The 26,847-nt window shown below is 49.2% G+C and overlaps 1 long non-coding RNA gene across 1 annotated transcript in view; it reads left to right on the top strand.

Annotated features, from left to right (window-relative positions):
• Nucleotides 1-20,198, top strand: part of LOC140422783 (uncharacterized) — a 35,631-nt gene extending 15,433 nt beyond the window's left edge. The window contains exon 3 of the long non-coding RNA XR_011947604.1: nucleotides 19,739-20,198. This is a non-coding gene — a long non-coding RNA (uncharacterized lncRNA). The remainder of the gene's footprint in view (nucleotides 1-19,738) is intronic.
• The last annotated feature ends 6,649 nt before the right edge of the window (nucleotides 20,199-26,847 follow it).

Below are 26,847 nucleotides of genomic sequence, written 5' to 3'. Positions count from 1 at the left end.
AGCAGAGTAGGAACGAAGTAGGCATGTGAGAAACAAGAATCCCTCCAAAGTTAAACCTTCGAGGAGTTCAGGGACGAACAAAAATTTAGGTCCTATGATATGTGACAAGTGAAAGCAAGCTCAATGAAGCAGGGTGGTTTGTTTGTACCCAAGTATAGTATTTCATGGTGAAGTGATACAACATAAAGGAAGGAATGCTCAGGAGATTAACATATATTGTTTACCCAGTACTCACTTTTGCAAGCCTTACCACACATACAGAGATTAAGGAATAGACCTCAACAGTCTCTGAGTGACCAGGGTCACAACCACGCTGCTGTGACAACGTGGGTACAACATTGCCATTGGCATTCAAAACTATCACCATCATTTAAATGTTTCGGTCTTTGTCTTGGTCAAACATGCGCAAAAGAGTTGCGTGATGCATCAATTTCCAAGGCTAACATTTTCACCTCTTTTTCCATTAAGGGACTGAAAGAATTGGCAAGATTAGTAGATATGAGGAAAACAGTCAGTCATTAAAAACAGTTATGTGGCCACTGCCCAGCAAGGTTCCTGCCAGTTGTTCATAATCTCCCATTAAATCGGTTTCAACCAATGATCCTTTCTAAACTCTCAAGCTGTTTAGATGATCTGAAAGTTCACTGAGAACACATCGTGCTATATAGTGGTGTCTTCCTCCTTTCCAATGGCAGTACTGTCAGGTTGCTTCTCCATGCCTACAACAATAAAAACAGAACAAAATACTTTGGAAAGACTTTTCAGTCTGGTAGGAATCCTATGGGATTGGTGGCTGGTGAGCCTTCTGCCACTCTGTCCTCATAAGCGAAGCCCATTTATATAATTGTGGTGGGCTCCCAGCAGCATTTGTCAGGTCATCCATGTTGGGATGTGCAGGGGGATTTCCCCACCTTGTTTGGTGCAATCTATCTATAATCACACTGGACAAAGCATCCTTTCAAATGTCAATGCCCCTTCTTGCTGCCTGAGCAACACTGGATTCCAAGGACACACCATTTGAGAGATCTTTTGATCATAAATATCTAATTGTTCATGGATGAACAGAGTCAAGTATATTGTCACTTATAGTGGGAAATACTCAAACTGACAGGAGAGGCCAGGGAGTTGGGTACCCAGTTCACTTCCTGCCTGCAATGGAACAGCTGTTGGGGAGAAAATCTAGACCTGTAGATGATGTTTATGTAGTTATGGGACTGGGTAACATAGGAACATCGGAAATTAGGAGCAGTAGTAGGAAATTAAGCCCTTCCAGCCTTCTCCGCCATTCAATCAGATTATAGTTGATGTCTTCCTGGTCTCAAATCCACCTCCCTGCCTGTTCCTCGTATCCCTTTAACCCATTTTCTTTAAGAAATATATCGGAGGGGTGGACTTCCGGGTGCGGCTGTGCAGAGCTAGGTCGCATATTCGGTAGCTCCCGCTTGGAACGGACTTTTGGGCTCTTTTGCAGGGCCCCCACGGCATTTGTTTGACATTTCCCGGTGTGGCAAGAGGACTGCAACACTCCCCTGACGGTGTCCCCCAGGAGTGTTGTGTCTTTTGGCTGCCAGGCCCGGCAGAAGCAGTGGAAGATTTGGCTGCAACAGGATAAACAGGGCCCCTTCCAGCATGCAAGCGGGGGAAGGGCAAGCTTAAAGCTGCAAACTGACCTGAGGACCTTTATCAAAAGTAAATTCTAACAGCAGAGGGAACAACTGTGAAAAGATCTCACCAGGGCCACTGAAGAAGCGGGGACGAGGCTTCCGGTGGCGGCCATGGAGGAGTAGGTCACGCATTCGGCAGCTCCCGTCTGGAACGGACACTTAGACTTTTTTCAGGAGTTTCCACGGACATTTTGGGGCAGATTGGTGAAGAGAACACTGGCAAAAGAATTCCCTCTCGAGACTTTTGGGCTCTTTTCAGGGCCCCCAAGGGCACTTTTTCGACGTTTCCCGGTGTGGGAAGGAGTTAATAATAGTTCCCCGTCAGTATATGGCTTTAACTAGGAGCGGAGTGGCAAAAAAGGTGCTGGTGGACCAGAAGAAGGGAGGGAAGAAGGACAAAATGGCGGCGGGCGGAGACCAGGCAGCGTGGAGGCAGTGGGCGGAGGAGCAACAGGAGGGTATCCAGCGCTGCCTCAGAGAGATTAAAAAGAACCTGCTAGAGCCGATGAGGGCTTCTATTGATAAGCTGCTGGAGACACAGACGGCCAAGGGGGTGGCGATCCGAGAGGCTCAACAAAAGATCTCTGACAATGAGGACGAGATCTTAGCCCTGGCGGTAAAGGTGGAGGCGCACGAGGCGCTCCACAAGAAATGGCAAGAGCGGTTCGAGGAGATGGAGAATCGGTCGAGGCGGAAGAATCTGCGGATTCTGGGCCTCCCGGAGGGGCTGGAGGGGCCGGACGTGGGGGCCTATGTGGTCACCATGTTAAACTCGCTGATGGGAGCGGGGTCCTTCCAGGGGCCCCTGGAGCTGGAAGGGGCCCATAGAGTGTTGGCGAGGAGGCCCAAGGCTAACGAGCCTCCGCGGGCGGCGCTGGTGCGGTTCCATCGGTTTGTCGATCGGGAGTGTGTGCTCAGGTGGGCCAAGAAGGAGAGGAGCAGCAGGTGGGAGAACGCGGAGGTTCGGATATATCAGGACTGGAGTGCGGAGGTGGCGAAGAGGAGGGCCGGGTACAATCGAGCGAAGGCGGTGCTGCACAGGAGGGGGGTGAAGTTTGGCATGTCGCAGCCGGCACGACCGTGGGTTACCTACAAGGACCGGCACCATTATTTTGAGTCTCCGGAGGAGGCGTGGGCCTTTGTTCAGGCCGAGAAGCTGGACACAGACTGAGGGTCGAATGGGCGATTGGGGACTGCGGTGGATATGTTATGCCTATATTTGGTTCGGGGGGGGGGGGGTGCCTTTGCATTGTTTTGGGTTTCTTTTTCTCTGTGTTTTTCTCTTTCGGGTTGGGGAGGGTGGATGGGGCGGGTTGGGCACTGTTTTGGTTGGTGGCGGGGCCTGGTAGGTGGAGAGCGCGGGATTTCTTTCCCGCGCCGAAGACTGGGGGGGGGGGGGGGGGGCGGGACCGGGGCGGAGAAGCGAGGATTGTTTCCCGCGCTTAGAACGGAGGGGGAGAGCCTGTGAATGGGGAGCGGGAGAGGAGGGTGTGCCACACAATGGGAGGAGTCGAAGGGGAGGCGGGAGTGGCCGGGGTCAGCAGGAGTCAGCTGACTTGCGGAAGTGTAATGGGGGGAGTAAACCAGCTAGGATGGGTCCTAGCCGGGGTGGGTGGGGGGGGGGGGGAATCGAGTTGCTGCTGCTAAGATCAAGAAGGAGCTGGAGCAAGTGGGGTGGGTCAAGACGGGGGTATGCCGCTGTGGGGAACGGGCCGGGTGTGGGGTGCGGGCGCGTGGCTGGCCGAGGAGGGGTCATGGCTAGTCGGCGGGGGAGGGGGGCGGGTAGCCCCCTAATCCGGCTGATAACCTGGAATGTAAGGGGACTGAATGGGCCGGTTAAGCGGGCCCGCGTGTTCGCGCACCTGAAGGGGCTCAAGGCGGATGTGGTTATGCTCCAGGAGACACACCTGAAGGTGGCAGACCAGGTAAGACTGAGGAAAGGGTGGGTAGGTCAGGTGTTTCACTCGGGGCTAGATGCCAAAAATCGAGGGGTGGCGATCTTGGTGGGAAAGAAGGTGTTATTCGAGGCGTCGAGCACTATGGCAGATAATGGCGGTAGGTACAAAATGGTAAGTGGTAAGTTGCAGGGAGAGAGGGTGGTCAATGTGTATGCTCCGAACTGGGATGATGCGGGTTTTATGCGGCGTATGTTGGGTCGGATCCCAGATTTGGAAGTGGGGGGGCCTGATAATGGGGGGAGACTTTAACACGGTGTTGGATCCTGCACTGGATCGCTCCAGGTCTAGGACGGGTAGGAAGCCGGCGGCAGCTAGAGTGTTGAGGGGATTTATGGACCAAATGGGAGGGGTGGACCCTTGGAGATTTGCAAGGCCGGGGGCTAGGGAATTTTCATTCTTCTCACATGTCCATAAGGCTTATTCTCGAATCGACTTTTTCATTTTGAGTAGGGCGCTGATAGCGAGAGTAGAGGATACCGAGTATTCGGCAATAGCCATTTCGGACCACGCCCCGCATTGGGTGGCGCTTGGAGGTGGCGGACGAGGAGGTGAGCGAGCGGGTCCGAGGAAGTATAGAGAGGTACTTGGAGACCAACGACAATGGGGAGGTCCGAGTGGGGATGGTATGGGAGGCACTGAAGGGGGTGGTGAGGGGAGAGCTGATCTCCATCAGGGCCCACAAGGAGCGGAGGGAGCGGGGGGGGAGAGGGAGAGGCTGGTGGGGGAGATGGTGAGGGTAGACAGGAGATATGCGGAAGAACCTGAGTAAGGATTGTTGAGGAAGAGGCGCAGCCTCCAGGCCGAATTCGACCTGGTGATCACCAGGAAGGCGGAGTGGAGGAAGGCCCAGGGGGCGGTCTACGAGTATGGGGAAAAGGCAAGCCGGATGCTGGCGCATCAGTTTCGGAAGCGGGACGCAGCTAGGGAGATCGGGGGAGTTAAGGACAGGGGAGGGAGCGTGGTGTGGAGTGGAGTTGGCATCAATCTACGAGGAATTGTACCGATCCGAGCCCCCACGGGAGGAGGGAGGGATGGGCCGTTTCCTGGACCAATTGAGGTTTCCAAAGGTGGAAGAGGGACTGGTGGCGGGACTGGGGGCCCCGATTGGGCTGGAGGAGCTGATCAAAGGGATAGGAAGGATGCAGGCGGGGAAGGCACCGGGGCCGGATGGTTTCCCGGTCGAGTTCTATAAAAAATATATGGACCTGTTTGGCCCGCTGTTAGTTAGGACCTTTAATGAGGCAAGGGAGGGGGGGGGGGGCTTTACCCCCGATCATGTCCCGGGCACTGATCTCCTTGATCCTGAAGCGGGACAAGGATCCCCTGCAATGTGGGTCTTACAGACCGATTTCCTTGCTAAATGTAGATGCCAAGGTGCTGGCGAAGGTCTTAGCCACGAGGATTGAGGATTGTGTGCCGCAGATCATCCATGAAGACCAGACGGGGTTTGTGAAGGGGAGACAGTTGAACGCGAATGTGCGGAGGCTTTTGAACGTTATCATGATGTCGGCAGGGGAGGGGGAGGCGGAGATAGTGGTGGCGATGGACGCTGAGAAAGCCTTCGATAGGATCGAGTGGGGGTACCTGTGGGAGGTGCTGAAGAGGTTCGGGTTTGGGGAGGGGTTTGTCAGGTGGGTTAGGCTGTTGTACGAGGTCCCGATGGCGAGTGTGGCCACAAATAGGAGGAGGTCCGAGTACTTTCGGTTGCACCGAGGGACGAGACAGGGGTGTCCCCTGTCCCCCCTGCTCTTCGCACTGGCGATTGAACCCCTGGCTATGGCACTGAGAGAGTCGAGGAACTGGAGGGGGTTGGTGCGGGGTGGGGAGGAGCATAGGGTGTCGCTTTATGTGGATGACCTGCTGCTGTATGTGGCGGACCTGGTGGGAGGAATGCCAGAGGTAATGAGGATGCTTGGGGAATTCGGGGACTTTTCGGGGTACAAGCTCAATATGGGGAAGAGCGAGCTGTTCGTAGTTCAGCTAGGGGACCAGGAGAGGGGGATTGGCGAGCTCCCACTAAAAAGGGCGGAGAGGAGCTTCAGATATTTGGGGGTCCAGGTGGCCAGGAGCTGGGGGGCCCTGCATAGGCTTAACTTTACAAGGCTGGTGGAGCAAATGGAGGAGGAGTTCAAGAGGTGGGACGCGTTGCCGCTGTCCCTGGCGGGTAGGGTTCAGTCAATCAAAATGACGGTGCTCCCAAGGTTTTTGTTCCTGTTCCAGTGCCTCCCCGTGTTTATCCCGAAGGCTTTTTTCAGGCGGGTTAACAGGAGTATAATGGGGTTTGTGTGGGCGCGAGGGACTCCGAGGGTGAGAAGGGTGTTCCTGGAGCGGAGTAGAGATAGGGGGGGGCTGGCGCTGCCCAACCTCTGTGGGTACTACTGGGCCGCCAATGCGACAATGGTGTGCAAGTGGGTGATGGAGGGGGAGGGGGCTGCATGGAAGAGGCTGGAGACGGCGTCCTGTGTGGGTACGAGTCTGGGGGCACTGGCAACGGCACCGCTGCCACTCCCTCCAAGGATGTATACCACGAGCCCGGTGGTGGTGGCGGCCCTCAAAATTTGGGGGCAGTGGAGGCGGCATAGGGGGGAAGTTAGGGCCTCGGCGTGGACCCCATTAATGGGGAACCACCGGTTCGCCCCAGGAAGAACAGGTGGAGGGTTTTCGGGGTGGCACAGGGCAGGCATTCGAAAGTTGGGGGACCTGTATGTGGACGGGAAGTTCGCGAGCTTGGGTGAGCTGGAGGAGAAGTACGGGCTCCCCCCGGGGAACACCTTCAGGTACTTACAGGTAAGGGCGTTTGCCAGACGGCAGGTGGTGGAATTCCCACGGCTACTGCCACACACAGTACAGGACAGGGTGCTCTCGGGGGGGTGGGTGGGAGTGGGGAAGATCTCGGAAACTTACCAGGTGATGCAGGAGGAGGAGGAGGCCTCGGTGGTGGAGTTGAAAGGTAAGTGGGAGGAGGAGTTGGGACAGGAGATCGAAGAGGGGAAGTGGGCAGATGCCCTAGGGAGGGTGAACTCTTCCTCTTCATGTGCGAGGCTCAGCCTCATACAGTTTAAGGTGCTGCACAGGGCACACATGACCGGGACAAGGATGAGCAGGTTCTTTGGGGGTGAGGACAGGTGTGTTAGGTGCTCAGGGAGCCCAGCAAATCACACCCATATGTTCTGGGCATGCCCAACGCTGGAGGAATTTTGGAAGGGCGTAGCGAGGACGGTGTCGAGAGTGGTAGGATCCAGGGTCAAACCGGGCTGGGGGCTCGCAATATTTGGGCTGGCAGAGGAGCCGGGAGTGCAGGAGGTGAAAGAGGCCGGAATTCTGGCCTTTGCGTCCCTGGTAGCCCGGCGAAGGATTCTCCTTCAGTGGAAAGATACGAGGCCCCCAAGCGTGGAATCCTGGATCAGCGATATGGCAGGGTTCATTAAATTGGAGAGGGTGAAATTTGCCTTGAGAGGGTCAGTACAAGGGTTCTTTAGGCGGTGGCAACCGTTCTTAGACTTCCTGGCGGAACGATAGACATTGGTCATTGGCAGCAGCAGCTCGGGGGGTGGGGGGGGTTACTTTATTTTTGCTTATGTTATTTACACTGGAAGGGTCTGAGGGGGTGTATACACCTGTTGTCTTAAGTCGGGGTTTTAATGTTAATTTATTATTTAGGTACGGGGGGGAGGGGTTTGGGGGGTTGCTTTTTTAGATTGTGTTTTGTACTTAACCCTGTTGGGTTCTTTTTTCTTTCTCATTTTGTTATTGATATTTTATGAAAACCTTTAATAAAAATTATTTTTAAAAATAAAAAAATAAAAATATATCTATCTCCTTCTCGAAACCATTTAATGACTCCAATTCCACTGGGCTATGGGGCAGCAAGTTCCACAAATTCACCACCATTCTGTGAGAAGTAGTTCCTCCTCATCTCAGTTCTAAATCTACCGCCTCTCAACCTCTATCCATGGCCTCTCATTCTAGATTGCCCCACATGTGGGAACATTTGGTCTACCTTTACTTTATCAATCCCTTTTAGTATTTTATATATCTCGATCAGATCCCCTCTCATCCTTCTAAACTCCAGCGAGTATAAGCCAAAACTGTTTAACCGCTCCTCAAATGTTTCATCCCCGGAATCAGTCTGGTGAACCTCCTCCGAACTGCTTCCAATGCCACCACATCCTTGCTCAAATAAGGAGACCAAAACTGGACACAATACTCCAGTTGTGGTCTCACCATCACCCTATACAATTGCAACAATACTTCTCTCCTTTTATACTCCAGTCCTTTTGCTAACATTCCATTTGCCTTTTTAATTGCATGCTGTATCTGCACACCGTCTTTCTGTGATTCGTGATCAAAGACGCCCAGATCCCTCTGCCCAGACACAGTTTGAATCTGCTTTCCATTTAGATAATAACTTGCCTTTCTATTTTTTCGGCCAAAATGGATAACCTCATACTTATCTTAATTAAATTCCGTCTGCCAAATTTTGGCCCAATCTCCTAGCCTATCTATACCCATCTGTAAAATCTTTAACTCCTCTTCACTGCCTGCTTTCCCACCTAATTTTAGTATCATTCGCAAATTTTGCTATGTTATACTCTGTCCCTGCTTGCAGATCATTTATATAGATTGCAAACAGTTGATGTCCAAGGACTGAACCCTGCGGCACCCCACTTGTTGGTTAGCCAGCCAGAGAAGGATCCATTTATCCCAACTCTCTGCCAGTCAGCCAATTCTCAATCCAATCCAATACTCTACCCCCAATCCCCTGCAATCTCATCTTCTGGATCAGTCTTTTATGTGGCACCTTGTCAAACACCTCCTGGAAGTCTATATATACCACATCCATTGGTTCTCCATTATCCACCTTGCTGGCTACATTCTCAAAGAACTCAAATAATTTTGTCAAGCATGAATTATCCTTCATAAACCCATGCTGACAATGGTGGATTGAGCTTTGTCTTTTCAAGTATTCAGTTTTCTCCTCCTTACTGATCGATTCCAGCAACTTCCCCACCACAGAAGTCAAGGTAACCGGTCTATAGTTTCCTACTTTTTGCCTCTGTCCCTTTTTGAATAGGGATGTCACATTAGCATGGTTCCAATCCACCGGGACTCTTCCAGAATCCAGGGAATTCTGAAATATCATAACAAATGCATCCACTATCTCTGCTGCCACCTTCCAGGGTGCAGGCCATCAGGCCTCGGAGACCCAGCTGTCTTTAATCCCATCAGTTTACTCAATACCATAAACAAGGATTCAGATATAACATCAGAATGGTATTAGCTTGCTGCTTCACCTTCGACACTCTCCATGGGCCACAGGTTTATTGTGCCATTGTTGCAAGTAGAACTATAGTCTTGAAATGTTGTAAATCTAAAGAGCATATATGTGCCCAATCTGTAATTCAATCCAATCCAGGTGTCAGCAGGTGACAATACCTATATTATAATTACTTGATATGTGAAGCATTTCAAAAATGTCTATTATCAGACATTCAATTATAAAGTGCAGCCTGAATGTGCTCTCTTGAATGGGTAAACATATATGCTTTCAACCAATAATTTACTGTCACAATAACAGCAAGGCTAATGACACTCAATATTATTTATGTGTGATTGCTACAGCAACTTCATGTCAGTCTAGATGCATGATTAAACACAACAATCCAAATGTTGCTGCTGTGAGAAATGCTGTTCCTGCATTACATCTTGTTGCCTGGTACATCAATCAAATGCATTGAGTTACATGAGGTTGTAGCATTTGTGTGTTGGGCAAAAAGTAACTTCACCACAGAACATTGGAACTGGTCTGAAGAGACGAAAGGAACCTTTTTTTGGAGCTAGTCAAGGTCTGCACATTTTTAATTAAGCCTGAATTAGCTGTCCGAGATCCTTTTAACTATGTTTTAATTGTTAATTGTTGGCAATGGAAATCTGCCATTTAAAGTTTACAAATGTGGAATCTCATACCTTCAGATTTTAATTATTTCTTGCTATTTTAAAATTTAAAATAATTATTTATTTTTAAAGGTTTCTTTCTGTTTCTCTATAAATTCATCTTTCTTTCGCTCTCTTTATTTGTCTTTTAATGTTTGACTTGGCATTGAATGCACCCATTCTAGTTTGCACTGCCTTCTCAGTCCTTGCACTGCTTATTTCAGAGTCCTTCACTCTGATTGGTTAGGATATTCCAGATGATTGGCCTGTTCACTCAGGTCTCAGATACTCCGTGCCTTGGCTGTTTGTTTGTTGCTTTCATTTCCAACAGTTTACACTGCAGAAATAAATGGGAAAATTAAAATCCAATTATTGACAGACACTGTTAGATCCACTCCTGCTGCAAATTATGGTCCGATTAAAGTATTGGCATAAACAAGCAGCAATTGTAGAATAAATTGACAGACAACACCTTGGAAGCCAATCCTCAGCTATCCATCAGCTATGTGATACTTTGCATGGCCTTAGGGTGGTAAATTGTCTTTTCTTGCATCCCAGATCCTGATTACCGCCTCTTGACAGGCAAGGTTCACCTATGCCTTGGGCCTGTGCCTTAGAATGCCAGACAGTGCAGTGATCTTCAAATAAATGTCATGAGACATCACATCCACAATGCTAGTTGTAAAAGTTACGTACATCCTATTTTTCATGCCTCCACATTGGGTTTGCTTGTCATTTCTACTCTGAATAAAATGTTCGTAAACTCTTTTAAATTGATTTTGAGGATTTGTTGATGATAGAATCCCTACAGTGAGGTTGAAGGCAATTCGGCCCATAGAATCTGCACCAAGCCTCCAAAAGAGCACTTTACCTGGAACCCCTCCCCTGCCCAATCCCCGTAATCCCGTAACCTAACCTTCAAATTCCTGGATAATAAGAGGCAATTTAGAATTGCCAATCAACCTAACCCACACATCTTTGGACTCAGTAAGAAGTTTTACAACACCAGGTTAAAGTTGAACAGGTTTATTTGGAATCACTAGTTTTTGGAGTGCAGCTTACCTGATGAAGGAGCTGTGTTCCGAAAGCTTTGAAAGCTAGTGATTCCAAATAAACCTGTTGGACTTTAACCTGGTGTTGTAGGACTTCTTACTATGCCCACCCAAGCCCAACGTTGGAATCTCCACACCATCTTTGGACTGTGGGAGGAAACCAGAGCACCGGGAAGAAACCCATGCAGACACGGAGAGAAAGTGCAAACTTCACACAGGCACTCACCTAAGGCTGCAATTGAACCTATGTCCTGGTACTGTGAGACGGAAGTGCTAACCACTTGACATGCAAGGTGGTCCATGAAACATTGCATAAGGCATTGTCGACTAGGTATGGCTTCCAAGGCGCAAGGCTTCCAAAGATTCCAAAAATGCTAACCGCTGTGCCACTATACCGCCTACCAAGACAACTGTCATGTGAGAGTACCTATAAGACATGGATGTTTAAGCAATGTACCTTAAGAAAACAGTGATGTCAGAGAGTGGGTGGAGCTGAGGTCAGGTCAGCCATTTTGCAGTTTAGTTTTGCAGTTTAGAGGAAAAGAGCTGGGTGTGTGTCTGTGTTTTGCGGTGAGCTGGATCTCTGCCATAAAAGACCATCTCTGGATCATTTGGGTGATTTAAACTCATAATAGTAAAGCCTTTAACCTGATGTGATTTTGTTTAAAGGTGTTCAGTCTCTCGGAAGTTTGAAGGAACATTTTAAGGAATTATTTACTGTTGCAATATTTTCTGAGTTACCTTTGAAGTAAGGGGTGTTAAGAGATCCAATGTTTATTTAAGATGTTAAGTTGAGTTCATGGAATTAACAGTGTTTTGTGATTAAAAACCCACGTGTCCATAATTGTAATCCCACACCTAGGGAAAAAGCCGCGTGCTCGGAAAAGCAACAAATCCATTAAAGGGAGAGGTTGGTTGAACTCCATGATACATTTTGGGGTTCTGAAAACGCCTCGCCATAACACAACATTTATACCCATATTTGGCTGTGGTCTTTTAACTGTGCATTACAGTCCTTTAAGGCTGCGGGCTTGCAGGATTGCGCACATCACAATCAGCAAAGTTGTCTGTAAATAGTGTGATTTTTGCTGCAAGTCTAAAATAATTGTTTCAAAGAACTGGGGCGAGATTCTCCGACCCCCCCGCCGGGTCGGAGAATCGCCGGGGGCTGGCGTGAATCCCGCCCCCGCTGGTTGCCGAAGTCTCCGGCACCTGAGATTCGGCGGGGGCGGGAATCGCGCCGCGCCTGTTGGCAGGCACCCCCGCTCGATTCTCCGGCCCGAATGGGCCGAAGTCCCGCCGCTAAAATGCCTGTCCCGCCGGCGTAAATTAAACCACCTACCTTACCGGCGGGACAAGGCGGCGCGGGCAGGCTCCGGGGTCCTGGGGGGGGCGCGGGGCGATCTGGCCCGGGGGGTGCCCCCACGGTGGCCTGGCCCACGATCGGGGCCCACAAATCCGCGGGCGGGCCTGTGATGTGGGGGCACTCTTTCCCTTCCGCCACCGCCACGGTCTCCACCATGGCGGAGGCAGAAGAGACTCCCTCCACTGCGCATGCGCGGGAATGCCATCAGCGGCCGCTAACACTCCCGCGCAGGCGCCGCCCGGAGATGTCATTTCCGCGCCAGCTGGCGGGGCACCAAAGGCCTTTTCCGCCAGCTGGCGGGGCGGAAATTCATCCGGCGCCGACCCAGCCCCTCAAGGTTGGGGCTCGGCCCCCAAAGATGCGGAGCATTCCGCACCTTAGGGGCGGCGCGATGCCCGTCTGATTTGTGCCGTTTTGGGCGCCAGTCGGCGGACATCACGCCGTTTCCGGAGAATTTCGCCCCAGATCTGAGAATCTCATTGGAAGTCAACATGGTATGACTCGGCTGCACACGAGTCAGGTGCAGAGTTCGCCACCCCAGAGTGAATTTACTTTTGGTTCATTGTGATATGCAACATTGTCACCATTCCCATACACTGGTCGCAGATAAATGGTCACGTGACAGTTCAAACTTAATTTGAATCCAAGTATCCTACCGCCAGCCTCTTGGCTGGCACCATTAGATGCCTGGGGTACCTTTGTAAAGACTGAAAAATAGGGCCTTCTGGACAGAAGCAAACACTCGAATACAAGTCAGACAACCAAACAAGATGACAAATCTGCTGAATCATTGAGAGCGTGTTGGGAAATTGATTGTTTTTTTAAAGTGATACCTGCATCTTGGATGAAGTCAACGATATTTAGAATGTAACATTGGCAACATAATAATAATCTTTATTAGTGTCACAAGTAGGCTTACATTAACACTGAAATGAAGTTATTGTGAAAATCCCCCAGTCGCTACACTCCGGCGCCAGTCTGGGTACACAGAGGGAGAATTCAGAATGTCCCAATTATCTAACAAGCATGTCTTTCGGGATTTGTGGGAGGAAACCGGCGCACCCGGAGGAAACCCACGCAGACTCTGTCTGCATATAGGAAAGACCTTTCTTCTTTACTGTGTTGAATACACTGGTCTAAGTAAGTTCTGCAGATTTAGGTCACAAAATTGTTTTCCATATTCCATATGGGCAGCACGGTAGCATTGTGGATAGCACAATTGCTTCACAGCTCCAGGGTCCCAGGTTCGATTCCGGCTTGGGTCACTGTCTGTGCGGAGTCTGCACATCCTCCTCATGTGTGCGTGGGTTTCCTCCGGGCGCTCCGGTTTCCTCCCACAGTCCAAAGATGTGCAGGTTAGGTGGATTGGCCATGCTAAATTGCCCTTAGTGTCCAAAATTGCCCATAGTGTTGGGTGGGGTTGCTGGGTTATGGGGATAGGGTGGAGGTGTGGACCTTGGGTAGGTTGCTCTTTCCAAGAGCCGGTGCCGACTCGATGGGCCGAATGGCCTCCTTCTGCACTGTAAATTCTATGAAAGATATCACCAGTGCAAAAGGTGATGCTTTCATACAAAAATAATGTGTGCTGAAAATGCACACCTGTGGTGCATCTTGTACTGCCGAACCCCATCGTAACATTGGCATTTAGGAGATCAGGCTGAAACATGCAGAGTGGGGAGACTGTGATGATAGCCAGAATGTACCCTTGAGTTGATGCCAGTGCTGCCATTTTTCATCTTGCCATTCCAGCTAATACCCTTCTTAAGCAGACACAGCTTGAGGACCAGCCACCAGTTCTATTCTAATCTCACTCACGTTGATTGATGATTAATTTCTACTGGCTCTGGTTGAGATTGTAAAACTGGTCGGTGGTTCCAGGAATTGTTTTATGTTAGTGGGTTGTCAGAGAGCAGAGCTACCCATCAGCAAAGTGAACGAGTATGTCATTCATACATGGAAACACCACCACGGGCAAGTTCCTTCACTGTCGCTGGGTCAAAATCCTGGATCTCCCTCCATAACAGCACTGTGGGTGTCCCCATAACAGATGAACTTCAGCGGTTCAAGAATTCACCACCACCTGCTCAAGGGCATTTATGGATGGACAATAATTGCTAGTCTAGCCAGCAATGCTCACATCCCATGAATGAATAAAAAAGACATGGCGAAGGACCTGGTTGTAACAGTGGAGGTTCTGGTCAGGAAAGATGCCCTCAGTGGTGGTTGCTGATGAAGCTGTACACCTGGAGGCTTCTTAAGTTGGACAAACTTAGGAAGGGTGCAGTAACATTGTTGGGACTTTACTACAGGCCTCCCAAAAGCGAGCGTGAAGTAGAAGTACGAATATGTAGACAGATTATAGAAAAATGTAGGGGCAATAGGGTGGTCGTGATGGGAGATTTTTATTTCCCCAACATTGATTGGGACTCATGTAGTGTTGGAAGCGTAGATGGAGCAGAATTTCTAAGGAGCATCCAGGAGAGTTTTTTAGAGCAGTATGTAAATAGTCCAACTCGGGAAGGGGCCATACTGGACCTGGTATTGGGGAATAATCCTGGGCAGGTGGTTGAAGTTTCAGTCGGTGATTACTTTGGGAATAGCGATCACAATTCCGTAAGTTTTAGAATACTCATGGACAAAGACGAGAGTGATCCTTAAGGAAGAGTGCTAAATTGGGGAAAGACCAAGTATAACAACATTCGGCAGGAGCTAGGGAATGTGGATTGGGAGCAGCTGTTTAAGAGTAAATCCACATTTGAAATGTGGGAGTCTTTTAAGGAAAGGCTGATTAGAGTGCAGGACAGACATGTCCCTGTGAAAATGAGGGATAGAAATGGCAAGATTAGGGAACCATGGATGACGGGTGGAATTGTGAGACCAGCTAAGATGAAAAAGGAAGCATACATAAGATCGAGGTGATTTAAAACTGATGAAGCTTTGGAGGAATATCGGGAAAGTAGGACAAATCTCAAACGCGCAATAAAGAGGGCTAAAAGGGTCCATGAAATATCTTTGGCTGACAGGGTTAAGGAAAATCCCAAAGCTTTTTATTTGTATATAAGGAGCAAGAGGGTAACTAGAGAAAGGATTGGCCCACTCAAAGACAAAAGAGGGAATTTATGCATGGAGTCAGAGGAAATGGGTGAGATTCTTAATGAGTACTTTGCATTGGTATTCACCAAGGAGAGGGACATGGGGCGAAATTCTCCGGAAACGGCGCGATGTCCGCCGACTGGCGCCCAAAACGGCGCAAATCAGACGGGCATCGCGCCGCCCCAAAGGTGCGGAATGCTCCGCATCTTTGGGGGCCGAGCCCCAACATTGAGGGGCTAGGTCGGCGCCAGACGAATTTCCGCCCCGCCAGCTGGCGGAAAAGGCCTTTGGTGCCCCGCCAGCTGGCGCGGAAATGACATCTCCGGGCGGCGCATGCGCAGGAGCGTCAGCGGCCGCTGACGGCATTCCCGCGCATGCGCAGTGGAGGGAGTCTCTTCCACCTCTGCCATGGTGGAGACCGTGGCGGAGGCGGAAGGGAAAGAGTGCCCCCACGGCACAGGCCCGCCCGCGGATCGGTGGGCCCCGATCGCGGGCCAGGCCACCGTGGGGGCACCCCCCGGGGCCAGATCACCCCGCGCCCCCCCCCAGGACCCCGGAGCCCGCCCGCGCCGCCTTGTCCCGCCGGTAAGGTAGGTGGTTTAATTTACGCCGGCGGGACAGGCATTTTAGCGGCGGGACTTCGGCCCATCTGGGCCGGAGAATCGAGCGGGGGGGCCCGCCAACCGGCGCGGCGCGCTACCCGCCCCCGCTGAATCTCCAGTGCCAGAGACTTCGGCAACCGGTGGGGGCGGGATTCACGCCAGCCCCCGGCGATTCTCCGACCCGGCGGGGGGGTCGGAGAATCTCGCCCATGATGGATGTTGAGGCTAGGGATTGATGTTTAAATACTCTAGGTCAAGTCGGCATAAGGAAGGAGGAAGTTTTGGGTATTCTAAAAGGCATTAAGGTGGACTAGTCCCCAGGTCCAGATGGGATCTATTCCAGGTTACTGAGGGAAGCATGGGACGAAATAGCTGGGGCCTTAACAGATATCTTTGCAGCATCCTTGTGCACGGGTGAGGTCCCGGAGGACTGAAGAATTGCTAATGTTGTCCCGTTGTTTAAGAAGGGTAGCAGGGATAATCCAGGGAATTATGGACCTGTGAGCTTGACGTCAGTGGTAGACAAAGATACTGAGGGATAGGATCTATTCACATTTGGAAGAAAATAGACTTATCAGTGATAGGCAACATGGTTTTGTGCAGGGAAGGTCATCTCTTACAAACCTAATAGAATTTTTTGAGGAAGTGACAATGTTAATTGATGAGGCAAGGGCTGTAGATGTCATATACATGGACTTCAGTAAGGCGTTTGATTAAGTTTCCCATGGCAGGTTGATGGAAAAAGTGAAGTCGTATGGGGTTCAGGGTTTACTAGCTAGATGGATAAATAGCTGGCTGGGCAACAGAAGACAGAGAGTAGTGCTGGAAGGGAGTGTCTCAAAATGGAGAAAGGTGACTAGTGGTGTACCACAGGGATCCGTGCTCGGACCACTGTTGTTTGTGATATACATAAATGATCTGGACGAAGGTATAGGTGGTCTGATTAGCAAGTTTGCAGATGATACTGAGATTGGTGGAGTTGCAGATAGCGAGGAGGACTGTCAGAGAATACAGAAAAATATAGATAGATTGGAGAGTTGGGCAGAGAAATGGCAGATGGAGTTCAATCCAGGCAAATGCGAGGTGATGCATTTTGGAAGATCTAATTCAAGAGCGGACTATACGGTCAATGGATGAGTCCTGGGGAAAATTGATGTACAGAGTGATCTGGGAGTTCAGGTCCATTGTACCCTGAAGGTGGCAACGCAGGTCGATAGAGTGGTCAAGAAGGCATACAGCATGCTTGTCTTCATCGGACGGGGTATTGAGTACAAGAGTCGGCAGGTCATGTTACAGTTGTATAGGACTTTGGTTAGGCCACATTTGGAATACTGCGTGCAGTTCTGGTCGCCACATTACCAGAAGGATGTGGATGCTTTAGAGAGGGTGCAGAGGAGGTTCACCAGGATGTTACCTGGTATGGATGGTGCTAGCTATGAAGAAAGGTTGAGTAGATTAGGATTGTTTTCATTGGAAACACGGCGGTTGAGGGGGGACCTGATTGAGGTCTACAATATTATGAGAGGTATGGACAGGGTGGATAGCAACAAGCTTTTTCCAAGAGTGGGGGTGTCAATTACAAGGGGTCACGATTTCAAGGTGAGAGGGGGAAAGTTTAAGGGAGAAGTGCGTGGAAAGTTTTTTACGCAGAGGGTGGTGGGTGCCTGGAACGCTTTGCCAGCGGAGGTGGTAGAGGCAGGCACGATAGCGCCATTTAAGATGCATCTAGACAGATATATGAACAGGCGGGGAACAGAGGGAAGTAGATCCTTGGAAAATAGAAGACGGGTTTAGATAAAGGATCTGGATCGGCGCAGGTTGGGAGGGCCAAAGGGCCTGTTCCTGTGCTGTAATTTTCTTTGTTATTTGTTCTTAAACAAAGTTGGCACGATTCTCCAAAAAGGGAACAAAGTCCCCTAGCAAGTGCGTTTAGCCGCATGTTTCCTGGCGCTCGCAGTGCCTGGAAACACATGGTATTAAACTGACTCACGTTGATTTAGGGGCCTGAATGGGGAAAGCACATCGCACTTTTTGTACGTGGAGAGCTCTGCTCGCTGGAACTTGGCGTCCCAATCTCCAAGGCTCCCGAAGCAATCCCCGACCCCCCACCCCCCCCACCCCCCACCCCCCCCCCACCATTCACTATGGGAGGATCTCCAGCCTGCATTCACTATGGGAGGGTCCCCGGCCTCCCACTGCACCTCCCAAACACCATGCCAGGCATTCCCAGTCCAATCATTCACGTGCAAGAAATGCTAGCGGAGCACCTTGGCAGTGTCCATGCCAGCTGGCAGTGCCACCTGGGCACCTTGGCAGTGCCACTGCACCACGGCGAGCTACGTTTGGGGCGCAGCATGGCCATTGGATGATGCCCACTGTATTTACAAGGCTTCTTCATTAGCTGCATGCTTCGAGCTAGTCCATCGCACACTTTCTACCTGGGGAAACTCCTCTTAGAGAGATTCATCACTCTAGGTGCTGATGAGTTGTTCAGACAATGTGACCCTTACTCAGTAAGGCTGGTCTTAAAGTGACAATCACCATAGTGCTGTAGCTCATATCCCCTTTGAGCTGCAGTGTGAGAGGGAGATGGAGCAGCAGCAGAAGAGGAAGAGACACACTGCTCACAGAGGGAGGAGGAGAAGAGGGTGAAGGGTTTTCAGCAGGAGGCCTTATCCACCTAAGGTGTTCAGGGAACACTTCCCAAATCTCCCTGTAAGATAGTACCAGTGAGTGCATCATTGGCGCTTTACAAATGGGGTGCTCGCAGAATTCTGCTGCATCTTGGACCATGGCCTGTAGCCTTGGAAGAGCAAGAATAATGCTGCCGTGACTGTTAATGCGGCCGTGCCAGGAAATTCTTTGAGTCAGGGTCCTTCTAGTTTGGAGTACATCACATTTCTAACATCTCCAGGTTCACCATCCACTGCTGCATAAGGGGAATAGGAGAGGGGAGTACATTGTGTTCTCTCTAACCAAAAGAGAAGCAGATGGTTTCAGTAGGATAGGAGAGAGTGGCTACTGAATAACAAGAGTTGTCTGCTGATCACGTGGCTCATGGCTCTAGTGCATGACTCATGTGGCCCTTCTGGAATCCATTAGTACCTGCTGCAGTTCATGTTAGCTTTAATGGTGCTAGCCTTGCATGAACCTGGGTCCCTTGCTATGATATGAAGCCACTCATCTACATGCTTGGCTCTGGGCTACATTCCACTGTCCTTTAAATTAACAGGGGACAAGAAGTTTGGATTTTTCCTGTATTGCAATGAATGGGTATGCGTTAATCACACATTATTGCAAGAATGGATCTGGGTTAATTCCGTATCATGATCCTTCACCCATTTTCCAGCCTAAACCAATTCTTTGCTCCTGAAGTTCGAATCATCAAATTTACAATGCAGAAGGAGGCCATTCAGCCCATCGAGTCTGCACCGGCCCTTGGAAAGAGCACCCTTCTTAAACCCACGCAGACAGGGGGAGAAAATGCAAACTCCACACAGTCACACGAGGCCGGAATTGAACTTGGGCTCCTGGAGCTGTGAGACAGCAGTGTTAACCACTGTGCCACCGTAACACCCTAGTTCTGAGAGCTAATTGACAATAACGAGGCTCCAAATAATGACTGTTGCATCCAGAGCCACATCAATACTGTGATGAGTTATTTAATCACTGCACACCTTTTGGCATTGGGTAAATTGTCTGAGAAATGACCATTGTTCACGATTCCCGATGTGGAGGCTTCATCTGTAAAAGGTTAGAGTTGAAACTGAAGATAAAGGTGAAGGTGAAAATGATTTAATCAAAGAAAATCCCAAGGCACCACAAGATGCTTTATATCTCATCATTGTAATTATCCATTTTGCTGTCCCTGCCATGATACAACAAGCCATTGTGATTTAAAGCTCTTGAGCTGCTATTTTCTTCACTGGTGTAGAAATCCACTGACTTGTTTCTGGGGCACATGAACACTACATTTAACAAAATTTGTAAAAACCGAAGTGCATTTTATTTACTAAATGTAAAAAATGACAGCTTGTAATAACCTTTTGTAATTTTATTTTTCCTCCAGTGTTTCCCTACGTCTCACATGAACGAGCTGACGCTTCAGCTATTACATTGCCATGAATGCCAGATGGCTTCCAGTATCACACCCATGTGAACCTTGACTGAGAGTGTCACACATTTTTCTACTCTGGGGAGCGTCACAGCTGAGCTTAATCTAGTTGTTTCCTGACATCCCTGCATGCACACCTACCAACAGGAGATTGTTAAATAGAGATCGGAAGAGGGAACTCTTGACTGAATTTCTACTCCCTACCTCGGTGGGTGAAGGGTTAGGTCATTTATTCAATCAGATAACGCCGCCAGAGAATCTGGGGCCTTTTTGCTCTCTATGTATCAATGTGACATAGATTATTGTATTTTTGTTTGAGAATTTTGTATGACTCATTTGTGGATGTCTAAACTTAACATTGCTTCATGTGTATTTATGGCTAAAACATGTGCAACGATAGCTGATTCAATAGAAAAGAGACATGTCAAGTAAACGTGCATGTTTGATCCACTGATAAACTGATCGGGTCCTGGTGGCGACCTGAAATGAGCTCAGATCTCCATTCAGCATTGAAGTAGCGATTTTGCACACAATTAATATCTGAACTGTTAAATTGCTTTACGCTACTCAGAGTAGCCGATTGCCAGAGGTAGTTCTATAAAAGCACAAAAATGTTGAAACTATTTGCATTTGTGGAATAGGCCGGAGATGGATCACTCCCATTGGCTCCACACAACAGCTGCTGTTGGCCAGCCCTCAATCCGCTCTCTGTTCCTGGGCCTTTGTGTGCAGACAAATTGGTGAGGTCCCGACAGGTGAACCTTGTGAGCTGTGTTGTTGTAGCTGTGTTGTGTGCCCGACTGGTGCTTCAGCTCATCTTATTTATTCTTTTGTATAATATAAATTCAAACAATCCAATTCATTTTTTCTTCCCAATTCAGGGGCAACTTTGCGTGGCCAATCCACCTACCCTTCACATCTTTGGGTTGTGGAGGAGACCCATGCAAACAGGGGGAGAATGTACAAAGTCTACACGGACAGAGACCCAGCGCCGGGATCGAACCCGGGTCCTCGGTGCTGTGAGGCAGCAGTGCTAACCACTGTGCCACCGTGCCGCCCTTGTAGCGTATTTATTCTGATGAGGTCCTGGAATGAATTTTGTCCGGTCTGCAGGCCTCACCACTCACCCTGCCATTCTGACGCTGCCTGAACTGCTCTCCTTTTGAGCTGTTCAGGAATTTTTGCTGCAAGGCTCCACTGTAAGGGCGTCAGTAGCAAGTGTTTTCACAAGGTTATTTTAAGCCATACGGTACGTAAGACTCCTGATCACCCTGAACGTGTGTGCTTCGCAGGCTGGCAACAGTATGACCGTTTGGCACTCGTTCTCCGTTATGTTTTTGGCCCGGAAGAAGTAATGCATTCTTTTTGTCTACTGGTTCCAATCTTCAACACCAGTGTCAAATGCATCTAATCGTCCAAACAAGGCATGGCAAAATAATTGGTTCCAACCTTGGTCCAAAAGGTCGGGGAGGTGGCTCAGCCGATTAGGTTACAGCTTCGACAGCGAACCAATTTACTCCTCGCCGCCAGTTTAATAACGACACGAGAAGTCCACACCAAGTAAAATAAAGAACTTTTAGTTATTTACAATTATGGTATATATACTTTCCGGTAGAGTTTTACCTGGCCTCTTTCTGGCTGGTGCCTTGCTGACCGACCTTTTATAAAATGCGAAATTGAGTTCCCCCACCCCTCAGAGTGGGAGCTTGTACTCCGCGAAAATGATGGGAAAGATAATCATTCCTACCTTGTAAGTTCCGTGCGGGTATTACAGTTACATAAGAACATAAGAACTAAGAGCAGGAGTAGGAAATTCAGCCTCTTCAGCCTGCTCCACCATTCAATACGATCATGGCTGATTTCCTCTCAACCTCATCGCCACCTTCCTGCCCGTTAACCCATAACCCTTCATCCTGTTACTAATTAAAAACCTATCTACCTCCTCAAATTTGTTTAGTGTTCTGGCATCCACTGCACTCCAGGGTAGAGAAGTCACAGATTCACAACCCTTTGAGTGAAGTCATTCTCTTAATTTCGGTTTTAAATTTGCCACCCCTTAGCCTAAAACTATGGGCCGGGATTCTCTGAGCCCACGCCGGGTCGGAGAATTGCCGGGGGCGTGGGAAATTCCCACCACGCCGCTCTGACGCCGGGCCGCCGATTCTCCGGTCGGCAGACAATCGGCGCCAATCGCACCCGTGCGGTCGACGTGGTGCTGGTCGGGGGCTGCTGAAATAGACCCGCATGGCAATTCTCCGTGGGCGACTGGCAGAACTCCCGCTAGCGTGGTTTACATCTGGTACCACCCGGCGAGAGATCGGACATGTGGCCGTGGTAGCGGTCCTGGTGGGGGGCGGGGGAATCTGACTCCGGGGGGGGGGGGCCTCAGCAGTGGCCAGACCTGCGATTGGGGCCACCAATCGGCGGGCCATCGCACACGGGCCCGCTGTGTGGCTCCGCCATGTCGGCAGTGTCCACACCGAAGTGGGCCGCCGCGCGCATGCGCAGACCCGCTTGTGGCCGCCATGCGCATGTGCGGCCGTGCGGTCTGGACAGCAGTGCCCCGCCGGCAGCCAGAGCTGCGGGACGCACACCGGGGCACTGCTAGCCAGAGTGATTCTCACCCGTTTTCCGGCGGGCTTGGGAACTTAGTCCCCAGAAGGGAGAATCCCAGCCATGGCCTCTCATTCTAGAATGTCCAGCAAGGGGAAACATCTAGGCCCGATCTTCTGGCCACGCTGCGCTGGAAAAGCAGCTTGCCGCGGCGCAGTGTGGCTGGTGAAAGCCGGAAGACCCCGCACCTGGCATCTACCCGGCTCTCAGCACCTCGCGATATTCAACACCAGGTGAATCCCCCCCCCCCCCCACAATGGCCAGGATCACTTTTTGGCCAATCTGTATATTAGAGAAAGACAGCTAGCCTCACTTTAATGTTCAGATTCCCGAGGTACCTGAGGGGTTTGGATTCAATCCATTCGCCTCGGGGGCCTCAGGCTGCCGTTTGGTACTGATCTCCACAAACGGGGACCAGATGGAATGGCATTCTTGGAGGTCTCCAAGGGGATCAAAGACCCACAGCTGCATGCTCTTTGGGTAAGGTGGTGCCCTGGCACTGCTAGTGCCACCTTGTTACCCTGGCAATGCCAGCCTGGCACTCTGGCTGTGCCACCTTGGTGCCAGCCTGGCACTTCTAAGATACCCAGCGGGTCTTGGCAGAAGCACTGCCACCTTGGTGGTGCCAAACTGGCATTTTCTGCACACAATCAGGCCGGGGCTGCTCAGCGTGGATGTTGTGGGAGGGGACCCTCCCATATTGCATTTGTGCTGCGAGTGCTGGCCAACACGTGGATAAATGAAAATGAAATAAAAATTGTTATTGTCACAAGTAGGCTTCAAATGAAGTTACTGTGAAAAGCCCCTAGTCGCCACATTCCGGCACCTGTTGGGGAAGGCTGGTACGGGCATTGAACCGTGCTGCTGGCCTGCTTTGGTCTGCATTCAAAGACAGCGATTTAGCCCTGTACTAAAAATGCACTCACTCGGGCTTTGTTCCCTTTTGGGAAGATCATGCCCCTGGTCTACATCTACCCTGTCAATCCCCTTGGCATCTTCTATACCTCAATCAAATCTCCTCTGATTCTTCTAAACTTCAGCAAGGATAGGCCTAAATTATGCAATCTCTCTTTATAAGACAAATCCTTCATCCCTGGAAGCAATGTAGTAAACCTTCTCTGAACTGCCTCTAATCTATTTACGTCCTCCCAAAGTAAGGGGACCAAAATTGTGCGCAGTACCCCAGATGTGGTCTCACCAATGACCTATACAGTTGTAACGGCATGTCCCTACTTTCATACTCTACTTCATTAGCAATGAATGCCAAAATTCCATTAATTTTCTTATTACCTGCTGCACCTGCAAACTAACTTTCTGCAATTTGTGCACAAGGACACCCAGATCTTTCTGTACTGAAGCATTTTGAAGTTTCTCTCCATTTAGATAATAAGTTGTCTTTTTTTTTCTCATGCGCATCCATGTTAAATTCCATCTGCCAAATTTTGACCTACTCTTCTAATCAATCCATTTCTATTTGTCTTATTTTCTCATTGCAACTTACTATCCCACCAATTTTAGGTTAAAGGGTGAAAAATATTAAGACACCCTTTTCTGCCCAGATACCAAATTTTGTCCCTTTCAACAAGTTATTTGCAAAATTCTGAACATTCTCTCTTCAACTCTTGCTGGTTAGAACAAGGCAGGTGAGTTCCAGTGCCTTTATTGTAAGTGGTCTGTATCTGTCTGCATACTCGTGTATTAAACTTGTTGGTGTGCATTCTTTGATTGTCAAGGTAATGGATATTAAGAATTGAACACTTTGCTTTGTGTGCTATGCTATCAGCATCAAACACTTTCAGGTCAGGTACAAATTGCTTTAAATAATGAATGAAGTTCCTTTTATATATTTCCAATGAGCACTCTGCAGTGAAGTTAATCTCGCCCAACTAGCCCTCTGGCACCAACAAGGACATTTGTTAAAGGGCTAGTGGGGTATTTGCTTGCACAGTAGGTGTCTCTCCTACAGAGGAAATGCCATACTTAGCAGCTGGGCCTCAACACTCCGATTGCTCTGTGCAAGAACAGTTTGCAGGTGTGCTGGGGAGCTCTATAACCTCTTACCTAAACTCTACGCCCTCTTCTGCTTTGTAAACCAGGAGACAGACTGGACCCCGAAGCTAAGATGGTAGCAGACTGATTCTCCCTCAATTCTATCGCTAATTATTTGCCGGCCTTCAGTTGGTCTTGGATTCTGACCACAATTGAGGCCCTTCAACTCTTCTGATACTGCAGCAACAGTTTATAAAATTCATTTATGGGATGTCGGTGGCTGGGCAGGGATGGGTGCTCCCCGTCAGCCTCCCACCTTCAAACCCACTGGCTCAGAGCATAAATATCAGTCCTATGTGTCTGTGAATGTGAGCATGTGTGCTTCTGAATCAATCAATGCATGTTCAAGTGTTTATTTCCATAACAGTATGCATGCATGTAGGATGTGTCTTTATGGGTGTAGGTCTGTGAATGTGGCTGCATCTGTGAACTTGTACCAATAAGAGTTTGTGTATTCCTGTGTGTGAAATTGTGAATGGTGTAAATGTTAATATATATATGTCTGTCACAGGGTGACTGACCAACAGTCCCAGATTGCATGTGGCATTTTGTCCCTCGTCATGGGATGGACCTTCCTGGGAAGTATTGGATGTCTCGTGTCTCAGGCCTTTATTTTGCACATGCGTTCGATGCTGTAGGATCCCGGCTTGTGTTTGGGGCTGTCTTGTGGGTCTCCAGGAGGTGGATCTGGCAGGTGGAAGCATCAGACTGAGGGTGGGCTCAGCCGTCACACCCACCGCGCTCTCACAGGTTTACCAGCACCTGCACAACAAAGTGTTCCTTAATTGTTTTGACCAGAGTTGGTCACTTTGGCCTGTCAGCGTGTGTTTGTGTCAGTGGAAGTATGAGTGTGCAAGTGACTGTGTTTGTGCTCCTTGCATATCATGTATGGCTCTTCCAATAACATTTTGATGGGAATTTTAATTTTGAAGAAACAAATGATAAATTTATTGTGGTTTAGTCCTCCTGAGAGCAGGAGAATAGTGCCATTGTGCATGGAGTTGAATATCTGTCCATCCTCACACACCTCAAGCATATCGAGGAAAACAATAATTTGAATGATAATCCTTGTTTGATGTTTTTTAAAGCTCCATCTGGAGTTCAAGACTCAGCAGTTAGTTTACTCAATGTAAAGGGTTGTTAATTCCATGATGTCTGTCATAAATAATTGCTTAAAAAAAAGGCTTCATCTCGGAAGATTTGACAACAGTAAGATTTTGAAAACATTTCTAAAGTTAAACTATGGCAGTCAAACGACTAATACCCCTTGTAACTGACTCTGTGCACCGTGTGGTGCATAAATCTTTTGAAAATACTCTAAGACAAGGACACAAGTACATTGACATTTTTAGTTTCATTAGTACATTATTGTGTTTTTACACAAGCAGAGTCTTTGAAACATTACTCAAAGGAACAATGAGACCTTTGGGCAGAACGTAATGGGTAGCTAGGTTTCCTGTTCCACCTGAAAATCTCCAGACGGCTACCTTGCTGCCAGTAAACACTCCGAGTAGCTTTAATTAGCTGCTGGAAGGACTTCCGTCGTCTTCTCGGGAGTAAGACCTGCCTGTGAGAGCTGCCAGCCATCTGATTGGTCGGCAGCTCTCTTATCCCAGCATTGCCACTTGGGAGCCCACGAACATAAATAGAAGCCTGTGAAACACCCCCATCCCCACTTTCCTGCCTGAGGTCTGGGCAGGCTGCCCTGCTGGGCTATCCCCTCCCCCCCCCCCACTCCCCCTCACCCCCCTCACCCCCCCCACCCCACCCATTTCTGACCTCCTCCCACTGAATATTTGTGGCTGGGCTTGCAAGTAGCCTCTAATTGGCCAATAAAGGGCCTCATGGGCATGGCTGGGCAGGCTGCCTAGGCCTCATCCCCTGCCTGTAAAATCATGACAAGTTTGCGGGTGTGCAAATAGGCAGCAGTAAGTTACCTACAGATGTTTATGGGCTACGCGCCCATGAAAATAGTTTCAAAGATATCTGTAATCATTATGAATTTTGATTGTGGAAAGAAACACACAAAGCTATCCTGTCTATATTTCAGTAATTCTGAAAGTACTTTTTCCACCATCCAATTTCCCTGATGCTATTGAATCACACAGTCAAACTAGAAGTTTGAGAGACCTCATCACCCCACACATAAATACTCAACCTGAGGCCCATAATCAAGTGGAACCAACTCTCTGAGCTTCTCATAAAAAGCTTTGAGCCTCCAGTTCCTAGATCATCACAAATTGTAAGAGCAGCACACCAGTTTATTACAAGAGTTTGGACAGATCTTCAAGTGAAAAGAGAACTCTTCACTTTGAAGAAATCTAATAATTCACAAGTCCTGATTTTAACTCTGGCTTTTGTCAATCAGCTAATCCTGTGCAGGAAGACTATTCGGTTGAATC

This window comes from Scyliorhinus torazame, chromosome 5, assembly GCF_047496885.1.
Source record: "Scyliorhinus torazame isolate Kashiwa2021f chromosome 5, sScyTor2.1, whole genome shotgun sequence".
Classification (NCBI taxonomy): Eukaryota; Metazoa; Chordata; class Chondrichthyes; order Carcharhiniformes; family Scyliorhinidae; genus Scyliorhinus; species Scyliorhinus torazame.
Note: the sequence above shows the minus strand (reverse complement) of the source record. Positions and strands in the feature narration are given on the sequence as shown.